Source organism: Amblyraja radiata, chromosome 23 (assembly GCF_010909765.2).
Source record: "Amblyraja radiata isolate CabotCenter1 chromosome 23, sAmbRad1.1.pri, whole genome shotgun sequence".
Classification (NCBI taxonomy): Eukaryota; Metazoa; Chordata; class Chondrichthyes; order Rajiformes; family Rajidae; genus Amblyraja; species Amblyraja radiata.
In genome coordinates this window covers 2,582,734-2,610,560 of record NC_045978.1, presented here as the reverse complement: position 1 = coordinate 2,610,560, position 27,827 = coordinate 2,582,734, and the positions used below count along the sequence as shown (strand labels likewise).

At 49.3% G+C, this 27,827-nt stretch overlaps 1 protein-coding gene across 1 annotated transcript in view; it reads left to right on the top strand.

Annotated features, from left to right (window-relative positions):
* The first annotated feature begins 696 nt into the window (after nucleotides 1-696).
* hck (HCK proto-oncogene, Src family tyrosine kinase) overlaps nucleotides 697-27,827 on the top strand; it is a 75,011-nt gene continuing 47,880 nt past the window's right edge. Inside the window, exon 1 of the mRNA XM_033041342.1 lies at nucleotides 697-952. The gene's annotated coding sequence lies outside the window, so the exon portion shown is untranslated. The remainder of the gene's footprint in view (nucleotides 953-27,827) is intronic.

Here is a 27,827-nt window from a genome sequence, read left to right as displayed (position 1 = left end):
GCAGTCAGCAGCCCATCACACAGGGGGGTGGGGGGTGGGTGTTTGGGGGTATGGGGGTGGGGGTGTATGTGTGTGGGTGAGTTTGCGTGTGTGTGTGTGTGAGTGAGTGTGGGTGTACGTGAGTGTGTGTGAGTGTGTGTGTGTGGGTGTGAGTGTGTGTGTGTGTGTGGGTGTGGGGTGTGTGAGTGTGGGTGTGGGTGTGAGTGTGTGTGTGAGTGTGGGGTGACTGTTTGGGTGTGAATGTGGGGTATGTGGGGTGACTGTGTGTGTGTGTGTGTGTGTGTGTGTGTGTGTGTGTGTGTGTGTGTGTGTGTTTGTGTGAGTGTGGGGTGACTGTGTGGGTGTGAATGTGGGGTATGTGGGGTGACTGTGTGTGTGTGTGTGTGTGTGTGTGAGTGTGGGGTAACTGTGTGTGTGTGTGTGTGTGTGTGTGTGTGTGTGTGTGTGAGTGTGAGTGTGGGGTGACTGTGTGGGTGTGAATGTGGGGTATGTGAGGTGACTGTGTGAGTGTGTGTGTGTGTGTGTGTGTGTGAGTGTGGGGTAACTGTGTGTGTGTGTGTGTGTGTGTGTGTGTGTGTGTGTGTGTGTGAGTGAGTGTGAGTGAGTGTGTGTGGGTGTGTCCCACACTCCGGGCGACGTGTGGGTGAGACACCGCCCCGTCACCTCGCCGAACACCAATCCCCAGCCACACACACACACACACACACACACGGAGCAGGAAATAGGTCAGTAATGTAAGCAGTGACCAGGCAACTAGTCGCAGCCGCCCGCAGCCGTAACTATGGGATCTGACACCGCTGTTTAACCCGGGGTGGAGGCTGAGACTGAGACCAGCCGGCGTACTGTTGGCTGCGGAATTTGTTGGACGATTTGATTCCTACTTTGTGGAAGAGACCACCTCAGGAGACAGACAGACAGACAGACAGAGGAGAGAAAGCAGAGAGAGCGAGAGGTATGTGTCTGGGTTGAAGGCAGACTCGCTGAGAGCTGCCTGCGCTTCTTGCGGTGGTACTTTGTGACTTTGTGCCTTCAGTGAATGGTTAGCATTGCACTAGAGTGAGTGTGTGTGTGAGTGTGAGTGAGTGTGTGTGAGTGTGAGTGTGTGTGTGTGTGAGTGTGTGTGTGATGGGCTGTACATTCAAACCGCTGCTTAAAAAAAAGCACACTCTTTAGTCGAGCCGGAGGCATTCCGGGCTTTGCATCTTATTGTAATGTATGTCCCCCTTTTCTCTCTCATCGTTCTGCAGTTTTAATACACATTGCAGGACCCCTCTTGCTATTAAACAAAACAAGAATCCACGTGTGATTCGCTGTTGGCAGAGTAACCGGCGCGACTGAGTGTAAAGTGGGTCTCTCCTGGTTACAGCGCGGCGGGTGGTTTAGATGGGCTGAGTGGCCTCCTGCGGTTCGATAAGGTGGGAGAGATGGGTCTTGCTTACACGCGCTGCGATTTCTTTCTGACCGCAGTCTACATCACACACACACACACACACACACACACACACACACACACACACACACACACACACACACACACACACACACACACACACACACACACACACACCCCTCCAGGGTCTGAAGAAGGGTCCCGACTCCAAAATCCGTGTTCTCCAGAGAACAGTGTCGCAAGGCAGGAACTGCAGGTTTACACCCAAGAAAGACAAAAACAAAGTGCTGGAGTAACTCAGCGGGTCGGGCAGCATCTGTGAGTCTGTGGAATTCTCTGCCTCAGAGGGCGGTGGAGGCAGGTTCTTTCAAGAGCGGGAAGCACCAAAGATATATTTAAGAGGGAGTTAGATGTGGCCCTTGTGGCTAAAGGGATCAGGGGGTATGGAGAGAAGGCAGGTACAGGATACTGAGTTGGATGATCAGCCATGATCATATTGAATGGCTGTGCAGGCTCAAAGGGCCGAATGGCCTACTCCTGCACCTATTTTCTATGTTTCTATGTTTCTAAGAGAGAGCTAGATAGGGCTCTTAAAGATAGCGGAGTCAGCGGGTATGATCACATTGAATGGCGGTGCTGGCTTGAAGGGCCGAATGGCCTACTCCTGCACCTATTGCCTATCACATCTCTGGAGAAAAAGAACAGGTGATGATTCAGGTCGGAACCCTTCATCAGACTGAAAGTTAACCCTCTGAGTTACTCCAGTATTTAGTGTCTATCTTCACCTCTTGTCCAGCTTCAGACAATCAATCTGAAGAAAGGTCCTGAGCCAAAACGTCACCTGTCCACATTCTCCAGAGATGCTGCATGACCCGCTGAGTTACTCCAGCACTCTGTGTCTTTTTTCGGGCTTATAAATCAGTGGATATTTTTAAGGCAGAGATAGACACATTCTTGACTTGAACGGGTGTCAAGGGCTATGGGGAGAAGGCAGGAAAATGGGATTGGGAGGCAGAGATCAGCCATGGTTGAATGGCGGAGTAGACTCGATGGGCCGAATGGCCTAATTCTACTCTTATAACTTGTGAACAATGGGTGAGTGCCCCTTTAAGGTTGTAGAATACAACCAAGTGCTTGTGAGGCACTCAGCAGAGGTCCCCTTGTGTGAATCACACACTGGTCACACAGGCAAGTTCCTCCGTTTGTTTAATTTAGCCGATATCTTCGAGTGAGTGAGATGAAAATACCGAGACATTTACCCCCTACCCCCCTCCCCCCTCCCCCACAGACCGGAAGCAACATTCTTTGAACAGTTGGCACAGGTTCAGCTGTTTAATGACTAGTATGTTGGTGCCCTAATCTGACCCCCTCGCCTTCCATTGAGTAACACAGTTTAAGAATAAGGGGTAAGCCATTTAGAACAGAGACGAGGAAACACTTTTTCCTCACAGAGAGTTGTGAGTCTGTGGAATTCTCTGCCTCAGAGGGCGGTGGAGGCCGGTTCTCTGGATACTTTCAAGAGAGAGCTGGATAGGGCTCTTAAAGATAGCGGAGTCAGGGGATATGGGGAGAAGGCAGGAACGGGGTACTGATTGGGGATGATCATCCATGATCGCATTGAATGGCGGTGCTGGCTCGAAGGGCCGAGTGGCCTACTCCTGCACTTATTGTCTATTGAAACAAGCCCTTCGGCCCAACTCGCCCACACCGACCAACCTGTCCCATCTACACTAGTCCCACCAGCCCGCGTTTGGCCCGTATATCCCTCCAAATCTGCCTAAATGTTTCTTAAACGTCGGGACAGTCTCAGCCTCAACTACTTCCTCCGGCAGCTTGTTCTAGACACCCACCACCCTCTGTGTAAGAAAGGTACCCCTTCAGGTGCCTATTCATCGTCACACCCAGCCACCCTGTACCTATGTTCTCTGGTTCCCCATTCCCCATTACTCTGGGCTACAGACTCTGGGCTTTTCCACTGAGGATGTGGACAAAATGTACACATAGAGGACACGAGTACTATGAGTCCCCGACAGAGGTCCCGTCAAACCAAAGTGCCGGAGGCCCTCTGCAGGTCAGGCAACAGGGGGGAAAAAAAGACACAAAGTGCTGGAGTAACTCAGCGAGATGAGGGCAGCATCTCTGGAGAAGGGTCTCGACCCCGAAACATCACCCGTTCCTTCTCTCCACAGATGACAATAGACAATAGGTGCAGGAGTAGGCCATTCGGCCCTTCGAGCCAGCACCGCCATTCAATGGCTGATCATCCCCAATCAGTACCCTGTTCCTGCCTTCTCCCCATATCCCTTGACTCTGCTATCTTTAAGAGTTCTATCTAACTTGTTATATGGTTATCTCAATATCTAATGTTCCTATCTAAATACTTTTTGGATAACACTAACATTGTTGGTGGCTGCCTCCACTATCTCTTCAGTCAATGTGGTCCAAATATAAACCACACTGGGGGGGGGGGGGGGGGGGGGGGGGGGGGGGGGGGGGGGAAAGATCTTAAATCTCCTACCCATTGCCTTAAAACAACCCTCCTGGTCGTAGACCCCTCTGCTCAGAGGTTCCCCACTATCTACCCTGTGTATGTCCCTCCATGAATGTGGGTATCTGAATCATACCTTCCCTCAGTCTTGTCTACCAGGAACTTCATCCCATCCAGTCTCACGGCTGTAACAATCCAACCCAGGCAATGTTCTGGAGAATCTCCTCTGAATCTTTCCAGGGTCGATACATCCTACCTAGAACGTGGCAACAGCATAGAAACATAGAAAATCGGCGCAGGAGGAGGCCATTCGACCCTTCGAATGGCCCAGCACCGCCATTCAATATGATCATGGCTGATATTCCAAAATCAGTACCCCGTGCCTGATTTTTTCCCCATATATCTTGATTCCATTGTTAGAGCTAAATCTAACTCTCTCTTGCAGTGAATTGGCCTCCACTGCCTTCTGTGGCAGGGAATTCCACAGATTCACAACTCTCTGGGTGAAAACTTTTTCCTCATCTCAGTTCTACCCCTTCTTCTTAAACTGTGACCCCTGGTTCTGGACTCCCCAACATCGGCAACATGTTTCCTGGCTCTAGCCTGTCCAGCCCTTTAAGAATTTTATATGTTTCTATAAGATCCCCTCTCTCTCATCCTTCTAAATTCCAGTGTATACAAGCCCAGTCGACCCATTCTTTCATTATATGTCAGTCCCGCCATCCTGGGAATTAACCTGGTGAACCTACGCTGCACTCCCTCAATAGCAATAATGTCCTTCCTCAAATTAGGAGATTAAAACCACACACAATACTCCAGGTATGGTCTCACCAGGGTCCTGTACAACTGCAGAAGGACCTCCTTGCTCCTAAACTCAAATCCTCTCGCAATGAAGGCCAACATGCCATTAACTTTCTTCACTGCCTGTTATACCTGCATACTTACTTTCAGTGACTGATGTACAAGCTCACCCAGGTCTCATTGCACCTCCCCTTTTCCTAATCTGACACCATTCAGATAATAATCTGCCTTCCTGTTCTTGCCACCAAAGTGGATAACCTCACATTTATCCACATTATACTGCATCTGCCATGCATCTGCCCACTCACCCAACCTATCCAAGTCACCCTGCAGCCTCATAGCATCCACCTCACAGTTCCCACTGCCACCCAGCTTTGTGTCATCCGCAAACTTGGAGATATTTACTCCCACATTCCTCCCTCTGTGGCCCGACTTTGTTGTTTAAAGTTGTATCACAGTGGTGGAGTTGCTGCCTCACTGCGCCAGAGACCCAGGCTCCATCCTGACCTCGGGGTGCTGCCTGCGTGGAGTTTGCACGTTCTCCCTGTGACCGCGTGGCAAGAGACAGATAACAGAGAGCCAGTGGGAACAGGTGATTGATGGTTAGTGTGGACTTGATGGGCCGAAGGGTCGGAATCCATGTTGTATCTCTAAACTGAGCTGAATCACCATCTCCACAGTCCGGCACCACCTTAACCATTGCATCTATGCACAGCTTTCAGCAACCCTTGGGCATATACATTAAATCTCCCTGCCTCTGTACTTCCTAAGATGCCGCCATTGATTGTGTGTGTTCCATCCTTAGTCCTGCCAAAATGATTCATTTCAAGGTTTTTCAGTATTATATTCCATTATCAAGTCAAGAGGGTTTTATTGTCATGTGTCCCAGATAGGGCAAAGAAATTCTTACTTGATGCAGCACAACACAATATATAAACATAGCAGCAAAAGAAAAAAAGTTCAGTGTGTGTGTGTGTGTATATACACATTCACACATACTCAATAAATAAACAAATATAGTGCAATAATAATAAAAGTCTGTTATTGTTCAGAGTTTATGAGATTGTCATGTTTAATAGCCTGATGGCTGTGGGGAAGTAGCTGTTCCTGAACCTGGACGTTACAGTTCTCAGGCTCCTGTACTTTCTTCCCGATGGGAGGGGTGAGATGAGTGTGTGGCCAGGATGGTGTGGGTCTTTGATGATGTTGGCTGCCTTTTTGAGCCAGCGACTTCGATAGATCCCTTTGATGGTGGGGAGGTCAGAGCCGGTGATGGACTGGGCAGTGGCCACAACTTTTGCAGTTTTTTCCGCTCCTGGATGTTTGACTTTGTTAAGTAGGCCATTACTTCACCCATCTTATTAACTCATCAATATCCTTCTGTAACTGAATTCTCACCATCAATACCACCAATGTTTATCATTGTCTGGGAACTGGGGAGATGTACAGAGTCTCTTGTCCAGAGCAGGGGAATCGAGGACCAGTGGACATGGGTTTAAGGTGAAGGGGGAAAGATATAGTAGGAATCTGAGGTAGACAAAACTGCTGGAGAAACGCAGCGGGTGAGGCAGCATCTATGGAGCGAAGGAATGGGTGATGTTTCGGGTCGAGACCCTTCTTCAGAATGATGAGGGGATGGGGGGGGGGGGGGAGGGGGGAAGAAGAAAGTCTGAACACAAAGTGCTGGAGTAACTCAGTGGGTCAGGCAGCATCTGTGGAGAACATGGATAGGTGACGTTTCACAGAGTTCAGACATTTGATCAGACATTCGAACACTTGGATGCAGAGAGGATGTTCCGACTGATGGGAGAGTCTAAGGCCAAATACAGCCTTAGTATAAAAGGACGCATCTTTAGAAAGGAGACATGGAGGAATTTCCTTAGTCAGAGGGTGGTGAATCTGTGGAGTTCATTGCCACTGAAGGCTGTGGGGGTCAAGTCGACAGATAATTTTAAGGCGGAAATTGACAGATTTTTGATTAGTACGGGTGCCAGGGATTATGGGGAGAAGTCAGAAGAATGTGGTTGAGAGGCAAAGGTAGATCAGATGATTGAATGGCGGAGTAGACTCGATGGGCCGAATGGCTTGCATTGCATCTGCTCCTGTGACTCATGAACTCGTGAGCACTTCTGTAGGAACTCCAGCTAGCACCTGCCTATACAACCTCCTCCAGCATTTCATTCCATACGCCCACCACAGCTTTCTTTGTGTGAAAAAAAAAGTTACTCCTCAGGTTCCTATTAAATCTTCCCCCCCCCCCCCCTCATGATTCTGTACCCATGTTTGTTTTGTTCTAAGCCTCGCCCATGTGTCCTCATTAGCAGAGCACATCACAAATCACAACACCCTCCCTGCCTGGTAACAATAAATAACTTAATATACCAACTCCGCCACCTATATTACATGCCACTTCCGTACAGTTCCAACACGGAAACAGGCCCTTCGGCCCAAGCTCGTCCATGCTGACCAATGCGCCCCATCTAAGCTAGTCCCACCTGCCCGAGTCAGGGCCCATGTTCCTCTCAACCTTTCCCATGCACGCACCTGGCCAGGTTGCCGCAGGTGTATGTCTGTGCACCGATGTCTCCCCCCGATTGGTGAGACTTGAGGACTGACACCGACATGCAGGACTGAGAAAAATGAGGTAATTTAATATTAGGTCAGTTGGCTGACAAAGATAAAGTGATGAGAAGAGAGAATAAGATGAGAGGGAAATGGCAAGTCAAGGGCCCGTCCCACCTACGCGATTTTCTTTTTGGCGCCTGCCGGCACCCGTCATTAGTCGCAGCAGGTGGCCGAAAATGTTCAACATGTTGAAAATCCAGCGGCGACCAGAACACGGCTCAACTCTCTGGGCGACTACTCACGACCGTACAGGCTTCACCCCACGACATGTCGACACGTGACGCCTGTACGGTCGTGAGTAGTCGGCGTACCTTGTTCTGGTCGCCGCTGGATTTTCAACATGGTGAATATTTTCGGCCACCTGCCACGACTATGACGGGTGCCGGCAAGTCGCCGAAAATATCGTGTGTGTGGGAGGCCCTTGAAGGATACTTTTAAAAACCCTCATCAATAGTTCACGGCGTGAAAGGCTTGGAGACCAAGTTTAATTGTTCGTTTTTGAGGCCAGGAGTTGGGTTCACATTCAGACTGTGGCCAAAGTGCTGCTAATGAATTGGCAATTTCCCGCGGTGAATTAAATGAGATGCGAGTGTGGTCATTTCACAGGGTAGATGAAGGTGAGATAGTCGTGAGTCCAGCTTTACTGACCAAGGACAGAACTTGGCCCCTGCTCTCTGCAGGCTTCAGTGAGTTGACAATGACCTCGTTCAGACAGACACAATTCTTGTGAGTCTCGACTGTGTGGAGCAAATGATGGTTTTCCACCTGTGTATAGAAGGAACTGCAGATGCTGGTTCATACCGGAGATAGGCACAAAGTGCTGGAGTAATCTCTGGAGAGATGCAGCCTGATCCGTTGAGTTACTCCAGCACCTCATAAGTTCCAGCAGCCGGATTAGGCCATTCGGCCCATCAAGTCTACTCCGCCATTCAATCATGGCTGATCTATCTCTCCCTCTCAACCCCATTCTCCTGCCTTCTCCCCATCACCCCTGACACCCGCACTAACCGAGGCACTTTGTGTCCATCTGTGGTTTTCCACCTGACTGGGGTGACGAAGGCCTCAAATTCAGGACAGGCCCAGATGACATTTCTTCATCAGGCCCAGTCTCTGCATGTATTGGGGGGAGATGTCTCTGGGTTTTTGGATATTGGGGCTGTCTAGGGATTTGACGTCAGTGGAGGGAAATATGTACTGAGGCTAATGCGTAGCCATGATCTTAGTGAATGGCTGAGCAGGGCTGGGCTGGGCCGAGCTGGGCTGGGCTGAGCAGGGCTGAGCAGGGCTGAGCAGGGCTGAGCAGGGCTGAGCAGGGCTGGGCTGGGCTGGGCTGGGCTGGGCTGGTTCTCTGGATACTTTCAAGAGAGAGCTCGATAGGGCTCTTAAAGATAGAGGAGTCAGGGGATATGGGGAGAAGGCAGGAACGGGGTACTGATTGGGGACGATCAGCCATGGTCACATTGAATGGCGGTGCTGGCTCGAAGGGCCGAATGGCCTACTCCTGCACCTATTGTTTATTATTGTCTTCTGCTCGCATTTATGATACGTTGTCAACTTCACACTCGATGCCCGGTGTAATTGCAGCCGCATTATTGTCTTCAATGTACGTTGGTACAACGGGCAGAGCCAGAGACACAGGTTCAATCCCGACCTCGGGTCCTGTTTGTGTGGAGTTTGCACGTTCTCTCTGTGACTGCGTGAGCTTGCTCCGGTTTCCTCCCACGTCCCAAGAAGTGTGTGTTTGGAGTTTAGACTTTAGAGATACAATATGGAAATAGGCCTTATCTTTGTCTATCTTCGATTTTTCCAGCATCTGCAGTTCTTTCTTAAAGATGAATTAATTTGTATTTTTAAATGCTGTATCTTTCTGCATTCAAAACACAAAGTGTGGAGGAAGTCGGGCAGCATCTGTGGAGTGGACGGACAGGCGGCGTTTGGTCTCCTTTGCCTGAACACAGTGATAATTCCCAGATGTAGACCGTGCTTTTGGCTTTGTGCATCAGCCTGAAGAAGGGTCCAAACCCAGAATGCCTTCAGCCCGCGCCCTACACCGACGCTGCCGGACCCACTGTGTTCCTCCAGCACTTTGTGCTTTTGCACAAGATTCCAGCATCTGCAGTTCCTCGTGTCTGATTTTTTTCATGCATTGTTTCTCCCTGGTGCACGGAGCGACCCGTCTCCTCGCCCCTCGCCCCTCGCCCCTCGCCCCCCCACCCTCGCCCCCCCCACCCTCGCCCCTCCACCCTCCACCCTCGCCCCCCCACCCTCGCCCCCCCACCCTCGCCCCCCCCACCCTCGCCCCTCCACCCTCCACCCTCGCCCCCCACCCTCCGCCCCTCACCCTCACCCTCCAACCCTCGCCCCTCGCCCCTCCACCCTCCACCCTCCACCCTCGCCCCTCCAAACCTCCACCCTCGCCCCCCGCCACCCTCGCCCCTCCACCCTCCACCCTCCACCCTCGCCCCTCCACCCTCCACCCTCGCCCCCCCACCCTCCACCCTCCACCCTCGCTCCACTCACACCCTCCACCCTCGCACCCTCTAGCCCTCCAACCCTCAACCCTCGCCCCTCCACTCCTCCACCCTCCACCATCGCCCCTCCACCCGCCACCCTCACCTCCCCCACCCTCCACCCTCCCCCTCGCCCCCCCACCCTCCACCCTCCAACCCTCGCCCCTCCACCCCTCCCAACACCCCCTCGCCCCTCCTCACCCTCCACTCCCCTCCACCTCACGGCTCGCACCATCCAGCCCTCCCCCTCCACCCTCCACCCCATCCACCCTCACCACTCAAGCTCCGCCTCCACCCCTCCAACCCTCGCCCCTCGCCACCACCAGCCCTCCCCCTCACCCGCTCACCCTCGCACCCTCCACCCTCACCCCATCCAACCCTCCACTCCTCCGCTCCCCCTCCCCTCGCCCCCACACCCTCTGCCCCTCGCCCTCCACCCTTCCGCCCCCCACCCTCCACCCTCCACCCTCGCCCCTCACCCTCCACCCTCCAACCCTCCACGGCCTCCGCCCCTCCACCCTCACAACCCCTGCGCACCCTACGCCACCACCGACCCTCCACCCTCCCACCCTCTCCCCTCCACCACTCCACCACCCTCCACCCTCGCACCCTCGCCCCCTCCACCCTCACCCTCCACCCCTCCACCCTCGTCCCTCCACCCACCTCTCGCCCCCAGCACCCCACCCTCCACCCTCACACCCTCGCCCCTCGCCCCTCCACCCTCGCCCCCCCACCCTCGCCCCTCGCCCCTCGCAGGACGAATGCGATCTTGCAGCAGCAATGCTCGGCGTTCGGATGTTGTAAATCACACTTTTTGGCGGCTCTCCTCGCCATGACAACCCGCTGGAGAAGAAATGCGAGCTGTAATTTATAGATCTCCACTAATGCATTTCATAAAATGAATCCATTCCATCAATCACCAGCGCGATGCACGGATTGCCAGTGTGTGCAGTTAATGCAGATTGGTTGGAAGCGTTAACAAGGGACATTGTTCTTGGGAGCGAGGAACGGATATTGCTCTTCAATGCTTTTATCATCTCACGTATTTTTATCAAATCTTTACAGAGCCTTGCCCATTCTGGAGACACGTGGGATAGGGGCGAAACGTCCCAATAACTCAATAGACACATAGACAATAGGTGCAGGAGTAGGCCATTCGGCCCTTCGAGCCAGCACCGCCATTCAATATGATCATGGCTGATCATCCCTCTTCCCATCAGAACTGCCCCCTCCATCGACTCCTTTAAGGCGAGACTTAAAACTCATCTCTACTCCCAAGCCTTTCTTGACATCCTCTGAGCGAGGGCTACATGTATGTAGTGATGTTTGTATTTAATCTACGAACCACTGTTGTTTGTTATACTATTCTTAGACCAATGTAAAGCACTTTAGCCAATGAGAGTTGTTTTTTAAATGTGCTATAGAAATAAAAGTGACTTGCCTCACTGGGCCAGAGTCCCTGGTTCGATCCCGACAGATTACAGCTGTTATCGGGCAACTGAACCACGCGATCAACAACTGACCTACCATCTTGATTGGAGACCCTCGGACTACCTTTGATCAGACTTTGCTGGGCATTGTCGCACACTAGACATTATTCCCTTTCTCCTGTATCTGTACCCTGTGGACGGCTCGATTGTAATCGAGTACCGTTTATCCGCTGACAGGATAGCACGCAACAAAAGAGCTTTGTGCTGCACCTCGGCAACTGTAGCAATAAACTAAACTAAAACCATGGGTGCTGTCTGTGTGGAGTTTGCACGTTCTCGCTGTCTTTAGTCCCATCCTACACACAATTTACAGAAGCCAATTAAACTACTAACCCGCACGCCTTTGGGATGTGGGAGGAAGTGGGAACGCACAGATGAAACTCACGTAGTCACAGGGAGAGAACGTACAAACTCCACACAGAGAGCACCCAAGGTCAGCATTGAACCTGGGTCCCTGATGCTGTCAGACAACACCTCTACCGCTGCGACAATGTACCGCCCTGCGGGCAATCCCAGCCCTCCGGTTTCCTCCCACATCCCAAAGACGTGCGGGTTTGCAGGTTAATTGGTCTCTGGGAACTGTCCCTAGTGTGTAGGGACGGGTATCGGAAGAAGGGTCTCGACCCGAAACGTCACCCATTCCTTCTCTCCAGAGATGCTGCCTGGCCCGCTGAGTTACTCCAGCATTTTGTATCTATCTTTGGTTTAAACCAGCGTCTGCAGTTCCTTCCTACACATTGTGTGTAGGGTGCAGATGCGAAGGTTGGACAGAAGCATAGACAATAGGTGCAGGAGTTGACCATTCAGCCCTTCGAGCCAGCACCGCCATTCAACATGATCATGGCTGATCATCCAGAATCGGTACCCCGTTCCTGCTTTGTTCCCATATCCCTTGGTTCCCCGTTAGCCCTCAGAGCTAAGGCTAACTCTGACACCCGGGGAGCAGAGAGATGGATCAACCTTCACCGACAAACTACATTCAATCTATGCTTTAAAATGCAGTTGTTTTCATCTCGGGCCTTGCGAATGGTTAGGGTGCCGAGCCGAATTCATCTGCGTGGCTTTATTTAAAATATACTGCTGTTGAAACACTTTTTCTCACAGAGAGTGGTGAGTCTGTGGAATTCTCTGCCTCAGAGGGCGATGGAGGCCGGTTCTCTGGATACTTTCAAGAGAGAGCTCGATAGGGCTCTTAAAGATAGCGGAGTCGGGGGATATGGGGAGAAGGCAGGAACGGGGTACTGATTGGGGATATATATATATAACACTACCAACGTCTGTTGGCAAATACCTTCAATGTAATAAAACATCCTAAAGTATTTTATCAGTTCAGTTTAGTTTAGTTTATTATCACACGTACTGAGGTGCAGTGAAAATAAACTAATAGGCAACGTTTCGGGACGAAACTCAAAGGAAATAGGCAACGTTTCGGGTCGAAACCCAAAGGGTTTCGGCCCGAAACGTTGCCTATTTCCTTCACTCCATAGATCTAAATCTATGATCACTCCATAGATCTAAATCAGCCATGATCACATTGAATGTTTAGTTCTGTATGTAATTCTAGATCACATTGAATGAGTTACTTCCCCTCAGCCATCAGGCTATTAAACCTGGCTCGGACAAAACTCTGATTATTACCAACCACTTTCTGTTATTTGCACTATCAGTTTATTTATTCATGTGTGTATATATTTATATCATTGTATATGGACACATTTATCTGTTTTGTAGTAAATGCCTACTATTTTCTGTGTGCTTAAGCAAAGCAAGAATTTCATTGTCCTATACAGGGACACATGACAATAAACTAACTTGAACTTGAACTTGAACTTGAATGACGGTGCTGGCTCGAAGGGCCGAACGGCCTACTCCTGCACCTATTGTCTATTGTCTATTGATGTTGTCAAGCTGGAAAGAGCGCGGAGAAGATTTGCCAGGATGTTGCCAGGACTCGATGGCCTGAGCTATAGGGAGAGGTTGAGCAGGCTGGGAGCGCAGGAGGATGAGGGTGGCCTTGTAGTAGTGTATCGAATCCTTTGTGAATGAACCGTACACAGTATGTGCCAATGACAACTAATTCTAGACGACATCAGAAGGTAGACAAAAATGCTGAGGAAGCTCAACGGGTGAGGCAGCATCTATGGAGCGAAGGAAATAGGTGACGTTTCGGGTCGAGACCCTTCTTCAGACCCTCCGTCGCTGCATAGATGCTGCCTCACCCGCTGAGTTTCTCCAGCATTTTTTGTCGACCTTCGATTTTTCCAGCATCTGCAGTTCCTTCTTAAAAACTAGATGACATCAGTGTCACTGGATGAGTAAACATTTCCTCTGTGGTTTATAATCATCATGGTCTCCGGCACAGACATTTCTCCCTGCACTCGGACACAATTTCATGCCATTGAGATGAGTTTCTGACCACACAAATGATGTCCACACCACAAGCTCCGCCTGTTTCTGTTTTAGTGTTTCGACATCGGTGAGTTTGTGTTGGGAGATGCAGCATGCAAAACAGGCCCTTCAGCCCATCAAGTGGTTCTTGGGGCTCTTAGGGCTAAGGGAATCAATAGACAATGGGTGCAGGAGTAGGCCATTCAGCCCTTCGAGCCAGCACCACCATTCAATGTGATCATGGCTGATCATCCCCAATCAGTACCCCGTTCCTGCCTTCTCCCCATTTCCCTTGACTCCTATCTTTAAGAGCCTTATCTAGCTCAAGGGATATGGGGGGAAAATCAGAAACGGGGTACTGATTTTGGACGATCGGCCATGATCATTTTGAATGGCGGTGCTGGCTCGAAGGGCCGAATGGTCTCCTCCTGCACCTATGTTTCTATATTTCTACGTCCATGCCCGTTCACACTAGTTCGATGTTATCCCACCTTCCCATCCACTCCCTACACATTAGCAGCAATTAACCTACAAACCCGCACGTCTTTGGGATGTGGGAGGAAACCGGAGCACCCGGAGGAAACCCATGCGGTCGCAGGGAGAACGTGCAAACTCCACACACACAGAGATGAGGATCGAACCCGTGTCTCTGGTGCTGTGAGGCAGTGGCTCTACCCGCTGCTGTGCCGTGCCGCCAGAGAATTGTTTGGTTCAACACAGTTCTGCTCCGGGCCATTTGCTGTCATCTCTGTTTTGTTTTTCTGGAGTCGATCATTTCAGCGTAACGCTGGCTGCCGTCCAAAGTCCCACCCTTGGTACAATTGAGATCATCCATAATCTCTCAGCTAGCACCACCCCATGCAAACTCTCACCAAAACACTCTTGCTGTCGTGCATGGAATCCTGCAATCATGATTGAACAATAACTTGTTATATGTTCTCGCCCATGTTTCCAAGGATTCGCCCCACCCCTCACCCCTTGTATAACGTCTTCTAGTTCCTACTTATCTTAATTTGGCAAGATGCAAAGTGCAGGAGAAACCCAGCAGGTCAGGCAGCTGTGGAAGGAATGGACAGACAACGTTCCTTGGACTGATGTTTCATTTTTGGTGGCTGTTCTCTCAGCTATTCTGGCTCAACTTCCTGATTGGGTTTTTTTTCCCCTCATACCTCACTTGTTTCTTGTTGGTCACCACTGAACTTCTGCTACGCTTGGACCAAGGCTGTGATAGGTTTTGGAGACATAGGTCCTGGTGAAATCTAAACACGAGGAACTGCAGATGCTAGTTTGTAGAAAGAGACACAAAGTGCTGGAGTAACTCCGGGTCTCTGGAGAGCATGGAGAGGAGTCAGGGGATATGGGGAGAAGGCAGGAACCGGGTACTGATTGTGGATGATCAGCCATGATCACATTGAATGGCGGTGCTGGCTCGAAGGGCCAAATGGCCTACTCCTGCACCTATTGTCTATTGTTTCGGGTCGGGACCCTTCTTCAGACTGGTTGTGGTTGGGTGGGGGGAGGGAAAGCTGGAAGAGAGGTGGGGGGGGGGGGGGGGCAGGACAAAGCCTGGTGAGTGATAGGTGGAATGTTGAAGAAGGAACTGCAGATGCTGGAGAATCGAAGGTAGACAAAATTGCTGGAGAAACTCAGCGGGTGCGGCAGCATCTATGGAGCGAAGGAAATAGGCAACGTTTCGGGTGGCCCGAAACGTTGCCTATTTCCTTCGCTCCATAGGTGCTGCCGCACCCGCTGAGTTCCTCCAGCAATTTTGTCTACCGAGTGATAGGTGGATACAGATGAGTGAGGAATTGTTAGATAGGTGGATGAGTTGGACAAATGCCTGGGACTAAAAGACAAACGGGTGAGGTAAGGACACAAATTGTGTGGCCAGAGAACGGAATACAGGTGAAGGGGGAAGGGGAGAAATATGTGCAAATCGAGATGGGACATGGGGGATGTGAGGGGGTAGGAAAAAAATAAATAAAAGTGCTGTGCCATGTAGAGTCTGAAGAAGGGTCCGGTACTGAAAAGTATCCTATCCATGTCCTCCAGAGATGCTGCCTGACCCGCTGAGTTACTCCAGCACTCTGTGAAACGTCACCTATCCATGTTCTCCAGAGATAGAAACATAGAAACATAGACATAGAAACATAGAAATTAGGTGCAGGAGTAGGCCATTCGGCCCTTCGAGCCTGCACCGCCATTCAATATGATCAAGGCTGATCATCCAACTCAGTATCCCGTACCTGCCTTCTCTCCATACCCTCTGATCCCCTTAGCCACAAGGGCCACATCTAACTCCCTCTTAAATATAGCCAATGAACTGGCCTCGACTACCCTCTGTGGCAGAGAGTTCCAGAGATTCACCACTCTCTGTGTGAAAAAAGTTCTTCTCATCTCGGTTTTAAAGGATTTCCCCCTTATCCTTAAGCTGTGACCCCTTGTCCTGGACTTCCCCAACATCGGGAGCAATCTTCCTGCATCTAGCCTGTCCAACCCCTTAAGAATTTTGTAAGTTTCTATAAGATCCCCTCTCAATCTCCTAAATTCTAGAGAGTATAAACCAAGTCTATCCAGTCTTTCTTCATAAGACAGTCTGCCTGACCTGCCTGAGTTACTCCAGCACTCTGTGAAACGTCACCTATCCATGTTCTCCAGAGATGCTGCCTGACCCGCTGAGTTACTCAAGCAGTTTGTTTTTTATATCCTGGTGCTGGGTTAAATCTAGGCTGGGTTTCTCTGAGAATTGGTTGCAGTAAATGTGATGTATTCTCATGCCAATCACCGCTTGCCACCACTAGTCCAATGACTGAAAGTAGATTGGGAGTTAATGGATAGATGATATTGATAAGAATGATCTGCAGATAGACACAAAACGCTGGAGTAACTCGGCGGGACAGGCAGCATCGCTGGAGAGAAGGAACGGGTCCTCTCGTCGGAGAGAGGAGGAGAAGCTCTTCAAAGTGGACATACATTGAGGAGATCTCCTCAGTGGAGCAGACGAAATGTTGCAGGAAGGAACTGCAGTTGCTGGTTTCAACCAAACATAAAACACAAAGTGCATCTCTGGAGAACATGGAGAGTTGACGTTTCAGATCGTACTTCAGACCCGAAACGTCACCTGGCCATTTTCTCCAGAGATGCTGCCCTACTCGCTGAGTTCCTCCAGCATTTAGTTAGTAAGTAAGTAAGTAAAGTAAATTGTATTTACATAGCACATTTAAATCAACTCGCGTTGAAACCAAACTGCTTTACATAAAATAAATAATTAAGTTTCCGTACATCCATCGAAGTTTTTTAAAAAAAAAAGAAAAATGACACCACACATTCTAGAATTCAACATGAACATCCCCCCCCCCCACAACAGAATCAAGACGTCCACTGTGGGGAAAGGCATCAGAAAGTTTCAGTCCTCTTCCTCTGTGATCACCCGAGGTCGGGGCCTATTTGTGGCCTCCGCAGCCAGTTCGATGTTTTCAGGCCCTCGTGCCGTGAAGATGGAACTCCGGAGTCGGGTGAACTCTCCTCAGCGGCTTGGATATGTCTGGAGACTTTGACACTTGGTGCCAAATTTTGGGCGATAATTAGTTATTTTAGATATGCATTGTTTTATGTTCTTAAATAATAACAGAAGGATGACACATCTTTAAAAATTAAATTACAACCCAGAAGATTTTCCCCTTTTTGCCATATATATATCTCTCTCTGCTGGGTCATGAAATTGAAATTTTAGAATGAGAAGAGTTTTCACGTTTTCACACCCTTGGGGAGGAAATAATTAATCTGATCAGCTGTATTGCTGTGAGTTTCAACATCAGTCGGATCTGGAACAGATCAAAGGATCTAAGTAGAGTGGTTTGTGCGTGGGAATTCTGAGTTGCGATAATCAGATGTTGGAGAAAGGAAACCAGTTAGTAACTGAAGTCAAAAAGACACTAAATGCTGGAGTAACTCAGCGGGTCAGGCAGCGTCTCTGGGGAACATGGATAGGTGACATTTCGGGTCAGGACCCTTCTCCAGAACCTGAGACCAAATGTCACCTTTTAACGTTCTCCAGAGATGCTGCCTGACCCGCTGAGTTAAGGGCCTGTCCCACGAGCATGCGACTGCACGCGGCAAGCGCGACCTAACGTGGTTGCTTGAGCCGTACGGCCTCGCGGGGTCGATCTCACTTTGATCGCCGGAGCCGTATGGAGTTGTGCGGAGCTGGTCCCGACATCGCGCAGGGCTGCAGCCGCATTGAGGCCGTACGCAGCGCCTCTACGCCGTACGCAGCATCTTGACAGCGTACGCCTTCACTCGAACTTCACGTCAACTCGCACGGGATCACTCGACCTCCGCGCGGCCCCCGCTTCCGGTTAGGTCGCGCTTGCCGCATGCAGGCGCATGCTTGTGGGACAGGGCCCTTTACTCCTTTGTGTCCATCTGCTGTTCTTTGTTTCCACATAGAAGATGAACTCCACAGAACCAATACTCACTAACTAGAATATCAAAACGTGGACCTCACTTCTCACAAACCATCTGGCTCTTGTACTTTACAAAGCGCTCAAACTATGAACTATAGACTGTCTTGGGTTGCTCTAAGGACTTTGGGTTTTTTGCACTAGAATTAGGGTTATTAATTTATAGATTTGTTCTTTGTTTATTACATGATATCTATCAATATTGTGTTTCTAGATCAGTTGTGCTGCTGTTGCAAGTGAGTATCTCGTTGTTCTGTTGCTGGTACATACAACAATTAAACTCTCTTGACTGACGACTCTGCAGTGCGAGTCTCTAGGCAGGATGTCATTGAGTTGGACAGGGTGCTGAAGAGATTCACCAGGATGTTTAACTTCAGATAGCCCCTTACTCTCTCTCTCCATCCCCCTCCCCCTGCCCACTTCTCCCACTAGTCTTACTGTCTCCAACTACATTCTATCTCTGTCCCGCCCCCTCCCCTGACATCAGTCTGAAGAAGGGCCTCGACTCGAAACGTTGCCCATTCCTTCTCTCCGGAGATGCTTCCCGTCCCGCTGAGTTACTCCAGCTTTTTGTGTTACCTGGGCTTGCCGGCTGGAGTTATAGGGAGAGGCTGGGACTTCTTTAATTGGAGCATAGACGGCCGAGGGGTGACCCGATTGAGGTGTACAAGGTCATGAGGGGCACTGAACGCTCACAGCCCTATTGCCAGGATAGAGGATTCTACAATTAGAGGACACAGGCTTGAGGTGAGAGGGGAGAGATTTAAGAGGGAGCTCAGGCAACTTTTCCACTCAGGAATCTGGAATGCCCTGACAGAGGAAGCTATAGGTGAATGCAATTAGTACTTGAAAAGACATTTGGACAGATACAATACAATGAACTTTATTTACCGTTGGGAACTTTGGTTTCTGCAGCAATACAACAACAAGAAACAGTTTTACAAGACACAAAACCAACACAGTTCACACAAACATCCATCACAGTGAATCTCCTCCTCACCGCGATGGGAGGCAAAGTCTTGTCTCTCCCCCTGGCTTTCCCCCACATTCCAGGTTTGCAGGTTAATTCTGTAAATTGTCCTGCAGTGGGTGGAGGATCACATCCTGTCATCTTCAAACCCTGAGGAGAATATGAAATAGAATCAAATGCAGTTAGTAAATGTAGAATGATAAATGTTGCACGTTGACTCTACCACATTCCTGCCTGCTACTTGTTGAAGGAAAGGGGAACTGAAGTCGGTCCTGTTCATTGTTTTAAAATTAAAAACCACAATTTTCCAGGAATTGGTCAAATAAAACGACCAAAGCTCTTGTTAAAGCTGTTACCACTGATCCCACTTTGCCTAGGCAGGTCAAAAGGTCATAACGTCATAAGTGATGCGGTAGAATTAGGCCATTCGGAGTGGCGCGCGGCCCTGGCAGCAGCGGCTCACCGGCAGTCCCGTTTGTTTGTGTTTTTTGTGTTGTTTATTTTGTTTTGGTTAGTCCAGTTTTTGGTTCTTAGTTTGTGTTTTGGGGGGGGGGGGGGGGGGGGTGTTTTGAAACGGGGTTTGCAGTCTCTCCCTGCGGGGAATGCGACTTTTTTGTCGTATTCCCCTTCTCTGCCTCCGTCTGCGCTGAAGGGCCTAATGGAGCTGCCGACCCTCGAGGCTTCCAGAGGAGCAGAGGCCCGTCAGGATTCGCTCTGAGCTCGCTCCCATGAGGGCGGTCCTGGATCAGGGACTTGAACAGTGCTCCCGTGAGAGGTTGCTTGGCGCTCTCGTGAGGGCGGCCAGCCCAAGGGTTGGAACGAGGCCTCAGTTCGGAGCCGGCCGAGCTCGGGAGGTGCGGCGCTCGCAGCCCGAGGGCGGTCCGGCGCCCATGTGGGGTCGGCCCGGCTGGGGGGAGAATAGAAGCGACGCCCCGAAGGTCGGGGCGGCCCGGCCCGGGGAGGTTCGGCGCCCTTGTCGGGGCGGCCCAGCCCGAGGCTGAAGCCGGTACGATACTCACGTGAGGGTGGCTGGGACGGTGTTCTGGCGGTGGTGGCCTGAGTCCGGGGTTCGGCCACGGGCCAGCGGCTGCGTCTGCAGGACTGGTGGGCGGCAGCTTCGACCACCCCGGGCCGCGGTGTTTGAGCCGCGGGACTGATTTATAACATCGCCCAGGGGGTATCGCCTCAGCGCAGAGGGAGAAGAGGAGGGAAGAGACTGCAGACCTAAGACTTTTGCCTCCATCACAGCGAGGAGATGTGGGGTGGACTCACTGTGGTGGATGTTAATATGTGTTTATTGTTGTTTTTATTGTATTATATGTATGACTGCTGCAATTTCGTTCAGACTTCGGTCTGAATGACAATAAAGGCTATCTATCTATCTATCTATCTATCTATCTATCTATCTATCTATCTATCTATCAAGTCTACTCCGCCATTCAATCATGGCTGATCTATCTCTCCCTCCCAACCCCATTCTCCTGCCTTCTCCCCATCACCTCTGACACCCGCACTAATCAAGAATCTATCTATCTCTGCCTTAAAAATATCCACTGACTTGGCCTCCACAGCCTTCTGTGGCAAAGAATTCCACAGATTCACCACCCTCTATTCCTGATGTTGGGGGAGTCCAGAACCAGTTTAAGAATAAGGAGTAAGCCATTTAGAACGCAGACTAGGAAACACTTTTTCACACAGAGAGTGGTGAGTCTGTGGAATTCTCTGCCTCAGAGGGCGATGGAGGCCGGTTCTCTGGATGCTTTCAAGAGAGAGCTAGATAGGGCTCTTAAAAATAGCGGAGTCAGGGGATATGGGGAGAAGGCAGGAACGGGGTACTGATTGGGGATGATCAGTCATGATCACATTGAATGGCGGTGCTGGCTCGAAGGGCCGAATGGCCTGCTCCTTTTGTCTATTGTCTCTCGCTAAAGGTGTGATGTACCTGTCGGTCACTTGTCCACTGGGAACGCAAAACAAAACTCAACACGAGTTGAGTCCGTGGCCTGGTGGAGTTTAGATTGGAGAAACAGCGTGGAAACAGGCCCTTCGGCCCACCCAGTCCGCTCAGACCAGCGATCGCCTGTTCACTAGTACTATCCTACACACCAGGGAGAATTTGCAATCTTTACCAAAGCCAATTAATCGACAAACCTGGACGTCTTTGGAGTGTGGGAGGAAACCGAAGATCTCGGAGAAAACCCACGCAGGTCACGGGGAGAACGTACAAACTCCACACAGTCAGCACCCGTAGTCAGGATCGAACCCTGGTCTCTGGCATTGTATGGCAGCAACTCTACCGCTGCGCCACCGTGCCGCCCATGCATGTGTGTATGTGTGCGCACGCGTGTGTCCGTGTGCATGTACATGTAACGTGCTAACGCGCGTACTGCTGAACATACCATCAGAGGGTTTGTATGCGTCAGAGGATAAAGTTTCACTTTACTTCCTCTTCATCTCTGGAAACAGGATGTTTCGGGGGGGCTGAGGCAGCCGGGCATTTAGTTCAGTTCTGCATTTGATGCAACTCGGGTCTTTCCTGCGTGCAGCAAGTCGAGGGGATCTATCGCAGTCTCTGCCTCAAAAAGGCTGCCAGCATCATCAAGGACCCACACCATCCTGGCCACACACTCATCTCCCCGCTACCTTCAGGTAGAAGGTACAGGAGCCTGAAATCTGCAACATCCAGGTTCAGGAACAGCTACTTCCCCACAGCCATCAGGCTATTAAACACAACTTCATACAAACTATGAACTGTAACAGCCTATTGCACTTTATCTGTTTACTGATGTGTGTGTGTGTGTGTATATATATATATTCTATGGTACATGGACACACTGATCTGTTCTGTAGTTATAACTACAATATTCTGTTGTGCTGCAGCAAAGCAAGAATGTCATTGTCCTATCTGGGACACATGACAATAAACTCTCTTGACTTGACTTGACTTGACTTGGACTGCACTGCGATCCAGAGAGAGTTTGTCGTTTAAATTGTCCTGAACATGGGTGAACCCAAGCAGAAGGGTGATCTGAATCTACAGGAATCCAAGTGGGGCCAAGCTAATCGTGATTCCTCTTTGACTTCCCCTTTACTGTCATTTCCACCCTAAGTTTATTCTCGTCATGTGTACTGTCACACCCTGCGGGCGGCTTGATTGTAATGGATAGTTTTTGCACCGACTGGATAGCAGCCAAACAAACGCTTTTCATAAGTAATTAGTTCATAAGTGATAGGAGCAGAATTAGGCCATTCGGCCCATCAACTCTACTCTGCCATTCAATCTTGGCTGATCTATCTTTTCCTCTTAACCCCAATCTCCTGTTGTCAGGACTAGACTTGATGGGCCAAATGGCCTAATTCTGTTCCTATCACTTGTGAACTAATTACATATGAAAAGCGTTTGTTTGCCTGCCATCCAGTCGGAGAGAAAACTATACATTACAATCGAGTTTTCCACAGTGCACAGATAAAGGATAACCCGTACAACAATTGATGCAAGATATAACATTGAAGTCCGATAAAGTCCGACCAAAGATATCCCAAAGGCCTCTAATGTGGTGTGTAGGAAGGAACTGCAGATGCTGGTTTAAACTGAAGATAGACACAAAGTGCTGGAGTAACTCTGCGGGACAGGCAGCGTCTCTGGAGAGAAGGAATGAGTGACATTTCAGGTCGAGACCCTTCTGCAGACTAGTCAGGGGAGAGGGAAACGAGATCTAGACATTGATGTATGATCAACTGAGTTGGATGATCAGCCATGATCACATTGAATGGCGGTGCAGGCTCGAAGGGCCGAATGGCCTACTCCTGCACCTATTGTCTATGTTTCTATGTAGAGAGATATAGAACAAATTAATGAAAGATGTGCAAATAAAGTAATGATGCTAAAGGAAACATGCCTTTGTTAGCTGTTTGGTTTAGGTGAGAATGGGTTGGGGAGGGGATGGAGAGAGAGGGAATGCCGGGGTTACTTGAAGTTGGAGCAATGAATATTCATCCCGCTGGGTTGTAAACTGACCAAGTGGAATATGAGATGCTGTTCCTCCAATTTGCGATTAGTCTCACTCTGAGGCCAATGAGGTCGATGGTAGGTCAGGACCGCTGAGTATTAGACACCCCAAAGTATCGCCCTACCTATCCCCCATGGAGGATTTGTGCTCTCCAATCTTGTTGTCCTGATCTACGATCTCTGCTCATGGAGCACTAAAGGGCCTGTCCCACTTGGCGATTTTTTTCGGCGACTGCCGGCATCATTGACTGACGTAGCGGGTCACAGAAAAATACGCGGCGTGATGACCTATGACGCGCGGTGTTTTTTCAAGTGTCGCAACATTTTTTTGTCGCCGCTGGATTTTGAAATGTTCAAATCTTTTGGCGACACTGATATGGTGCCGACCGTCACCGAAAAAAAGGCCAATTTGGGACAGGCCCTTAACACAGGCAGAGTTCCAGAGCCTACAGTCTCTGCACAAAATCTCTACTAATACCGTCCTTGCCAATGGCGGTTGGCTTATTTCTGCCGGTAAATATACGTGGGATTTCTGACCTGTGGAACTCATTGTTACAGACGGCTGTGGAGGCCAAGTCAGCGGATATTTTTAGGAGATAGATAGATAGATAGATAGATAGATAGATAGATAGATAGATAGATAGATAGATAGATAGATAGATAGATAGATAGATAGATAGATAGATAGATAGATAGATAGATAGATAGATAGATAGATAGATAGATAGATAGATAGATAGATAGATAGATAGATAGATTCTTGATTAGTATGGGTGTCAGATGTTATGGGGAGCTGGCAGGAGAATGGGGTTAGGAGGGAGAGATAGATCAGCCATGATTGAATGGCGGAGAAGACTTGATGGGCCGAATGGCCTAATTCTGCTCCTATCACTTGCAGTCATTTCTGATCTTCTTGCAACTTGATGTTGACTTCCTTCCACCCATGTACTTCAGAATCTCTGCAGTTCCCCTTTCTCTGCCAATGGGCAGAGGTATCGGCTGTGGATCAGACAGTATTGTTGATTTGATCCGTGTCTGGTTTTACTGCTGATGACCTGATCCAGAATCCATGTCTGGTTTCCCACCTCCAACTTGTGACATGCGGGCAGCCATGTTGCTGTTTTTTTCCCATCATTTATTTATTTACTTGTTTGTTTTTCATGGTTTTCCACCACTACCCTGGTCCACAAAACCCTCGTATCAACCCCTTCCCTCTTCCTGCATCTTTTCTCATCTATATATTGGAAAAAGCTCCAATTTATCTCTCATAACTTGTACAACTTCCTCTGTCAGTCACTTCCGTCTCCTGTGAGTTCCTGGCCCATGTTACTGGCTGTTTCACTGGTCCGTTCTCACACGCCACGTTTTGTTACAGGGGGTCTCTGCAACTTTCTCGTCCCATCTTCTTCTCTGTAACTCTGCTTGGTGTCAAAAATAATGTGGCCTGGAAACAAGTTCATGTGTGTCCTTCAATAGACAATAGGTGCAGGAGTAGGCCATTCGGCCCTTCGAGCCAGTACCGCCATTCAATGTGATCATGGCTGATCATCCACAATCAGTACCCCGTTCCTGCCTTCTCCCCATATCCCCTGACTCCGCTATCTTTAAGAGCCCTATCTAGCTCTCTCTTGAAAGTATCCAGAGAACCGGCCTCCACCGCCCTCTGAGTCAGAGAATTCCACAGACTCACAACTCTCTGTGTGAAAAAGTGTTTCCTCGTCTCTGTTCTAAATGGCTTACCCCTTATTCTTAAACTGTGGCCCCTGGTTCTGGACTCCCCCAACATCCTCAAATTTGGAGACCAAAATTGCACACAATACTCCAGGTGCGGTCTTACTGGAGCCCTGTACAAATGCAGAAGGACCTCTTTGCTCCCATGCTCAACTCCTCTTGTTATGAAGGCCAACATGCCATTGACTTTCTTCACTGCCTGCTGTACCTGCATGCTTACTTTCAGTGACTGATGTACAAGGACACCCAGATCCCGTTGTACTTCCTGCGAAGTTTAGTGGGCTCTTTGGGGAAATAATGGAGTGGGTGAAAATTGGTCCTGGAGTCCTGAAACAGGCCCTTCAGCCCATCTCGTCCATGCCGATCAAATTGGTTTACTGAGTTAAACATCCAGTGAATTCCACAGATTCACAACTCTCTGGATGATAAAGTTTTTCCTCATCTCAGTCCTAAATGGCCTACCCCTTATTCTTAAACTGTGACCCCTGGTTCTGGACTCCCTCAACACCGGGAACATTTTTCCTGCATCTAGCCTGTCTAATCCTTTAAGAATTTTATATGTTTCTATAAGATCCCTTCTCATCCATCTAAATTCCAGTGAATACAAGCCCAGTCGACCCATTCTTTCATCATATGGCAGTCCCGCCATCCCGGGAATTAACCTGGTGAACCAACGCTGCACTCCCTCAATAGCAATAATGTCCTTCCCCAAATTAGGAGACCAAAACTGCACACAATACTCCAGGCGCTGCTCACCAGGGCCCTGTACAACTGCAGTAGGACCTACCTGCTTCTAAACTCAAATCCTCTCGCAATGAAGGCCAACATTCCATTGGCTTTCTTCACTGCCTGCTGTACCTGCATGCTTACTTTCAGTGACTGATGTACAAGTACACCCAGGTCTTGTTGCACTTCCCCTTTTCCTAATCTGACACCATTCAGATAATAATCTACCTTCTTGTTCTTGCCACCAAAGTGGATAACCTCACATTTATCCACATTATACTGCATCTGCCATGCATCTGCCCACTCACTCAACCTATCCGTCACCCTGCAGCCTCATCGCAGCTCACACTGCCACCCAGCTCTGCGTCATCCGCAAACTTGGAGATGTCACATTTAATTCCCTCGTCTAAATTGCCCTTAATTATCAGTTCCACAGGATTCCTGGAAGGCGGCACCCGTGATCTCATTGTGGTAGCCGATAGGCAAGGTGTGGCTTATCGAACCAGGTAGCAAAATATACAACAATACACTTTACATTTGCAAGCTGCATTAGTCCAACATTTTGTGTCTATCCCCAAGATTAAGTTGGAATCTGACATATCAAACAAACTTTTTTTTAAATCTAGTTTTAAATCCCTTATAATTTTGCTTTGTTTGTCTGTATGGGATAACAGGATTCCCACACACTTTTTACAGCCAATAGATTTCTCAACGTTGATTAAAGGGGTTAATGATTTATTTAAAACCTATATCTTTGGTTATGAAGGTGGACAATAATGCTGGAGAAACTCAGCGGGTGAGGCAGCATCTATGGAGCGAAGGAATAGGTGACGTTTCAGGTCGAGACCCTTCTTCAGACCCTTCTTTGGTTATGAAAATTTGCATGTACTGTACAGTGGAGAAATTCATGACTCTTACAGTCATACAGACGCGTAGAGTCCAACAGGCCCTTCAGCCCAACCCATGCATGTTGACCAAGATGCTCCATCTTAGCTAATCATAATCCATGTACCTGTTCAATTGTGAATCTGTGGAATTCTCTGCCCCAGAAAACAGTGGAGGCCGATTCACTGGATGCATTCAAAAGAGAGTTAGATAGGGCTAGCGGAATCAAGGGAAATGGGGAGAAGGCAGGAATGTGGTACTGATTGTGGATGATCACCCATAATCACATTGAATGGCGGTGCTGGCTCAAAAGGGCCGAATGGCCTACTCCTGCACCTATTTCCTATGTATCTCTGTGTCTATTAAATGTTGTTATTGTACCTGCCTCAACTACCTCCTCTTACAGCTCGTTCCCATTCATCCTAAAGCTTCCCACTGTATCTCGCTACAAGTGGCCACAGCAAACCAATACTGAGAGAATGGAGCGGCTGGGCTTGTACACTCTGGAGTTTAGAGGGATGAGATGGGATCTTATTGAAACATATAAGATTGTTAAGAGTTTGGACACGCTAGAGGCAGGAAACGTGTTCCCGATGTTGGGGGAGTCCAGAACCAGGGGCCACACAGTTTAAGAATAAGGGGTAAGCCATTTAGAACGGAGACGAGGAAACACTTTTTCTCAGAGAGAGTTGTGAGTCTGTGGAATTCTCTGCCTCAGAGGGCGGTGGAGGCCGGTTCTCTGGATACTTTCAAGAGAGAGCTAGATAGGGCTCTTAAAAATAGTGGAGTCAGGGGATATGGGGAGAAGGCAGGAACGGGGTACTGATTGGGGATGATCAGCCATGATCACATTGAATTGGCTTGAAGAGGGCTTGAAGAGCCGAATGGCCGCCTCCTGCACCTGTTGTCTATTGTCTATTATCTATTGATACCACCTCAGGTCAGCTGATCAGCTGCTCCTTGAGGTACCAAGGTCTAAGCGGAAGCTCAGAGGGGATAGAGCCTTTTCTGTTGCTGCTCCGGCACTCTGGAACACCTTGCCGCTGCACATCAGACAGGCCCCCTCACTGTCCATCTTCAAATCCTCCCTAAAAACACATTTTTATTCTTTGGCTTTCGACACTGGCTGAGGCATTGCTCCTGTTCTTAGTGCTTTTAATGTCTTTTAATTTTTAGTGTTTTTTTTATAGTCCTTCGTTTTACGGTTTTTAATGGTTTGTAATAGCTTTTTGTCCATGAGTTCTCATGTACAGCACTTTGTGGCAACTGTAGTTGTTTAAAGTGCTTTATAAATAAAGTTATATTATTATTGAAAGCAAAGCAAGAATTTCATTGTCCTATCTGGGACACA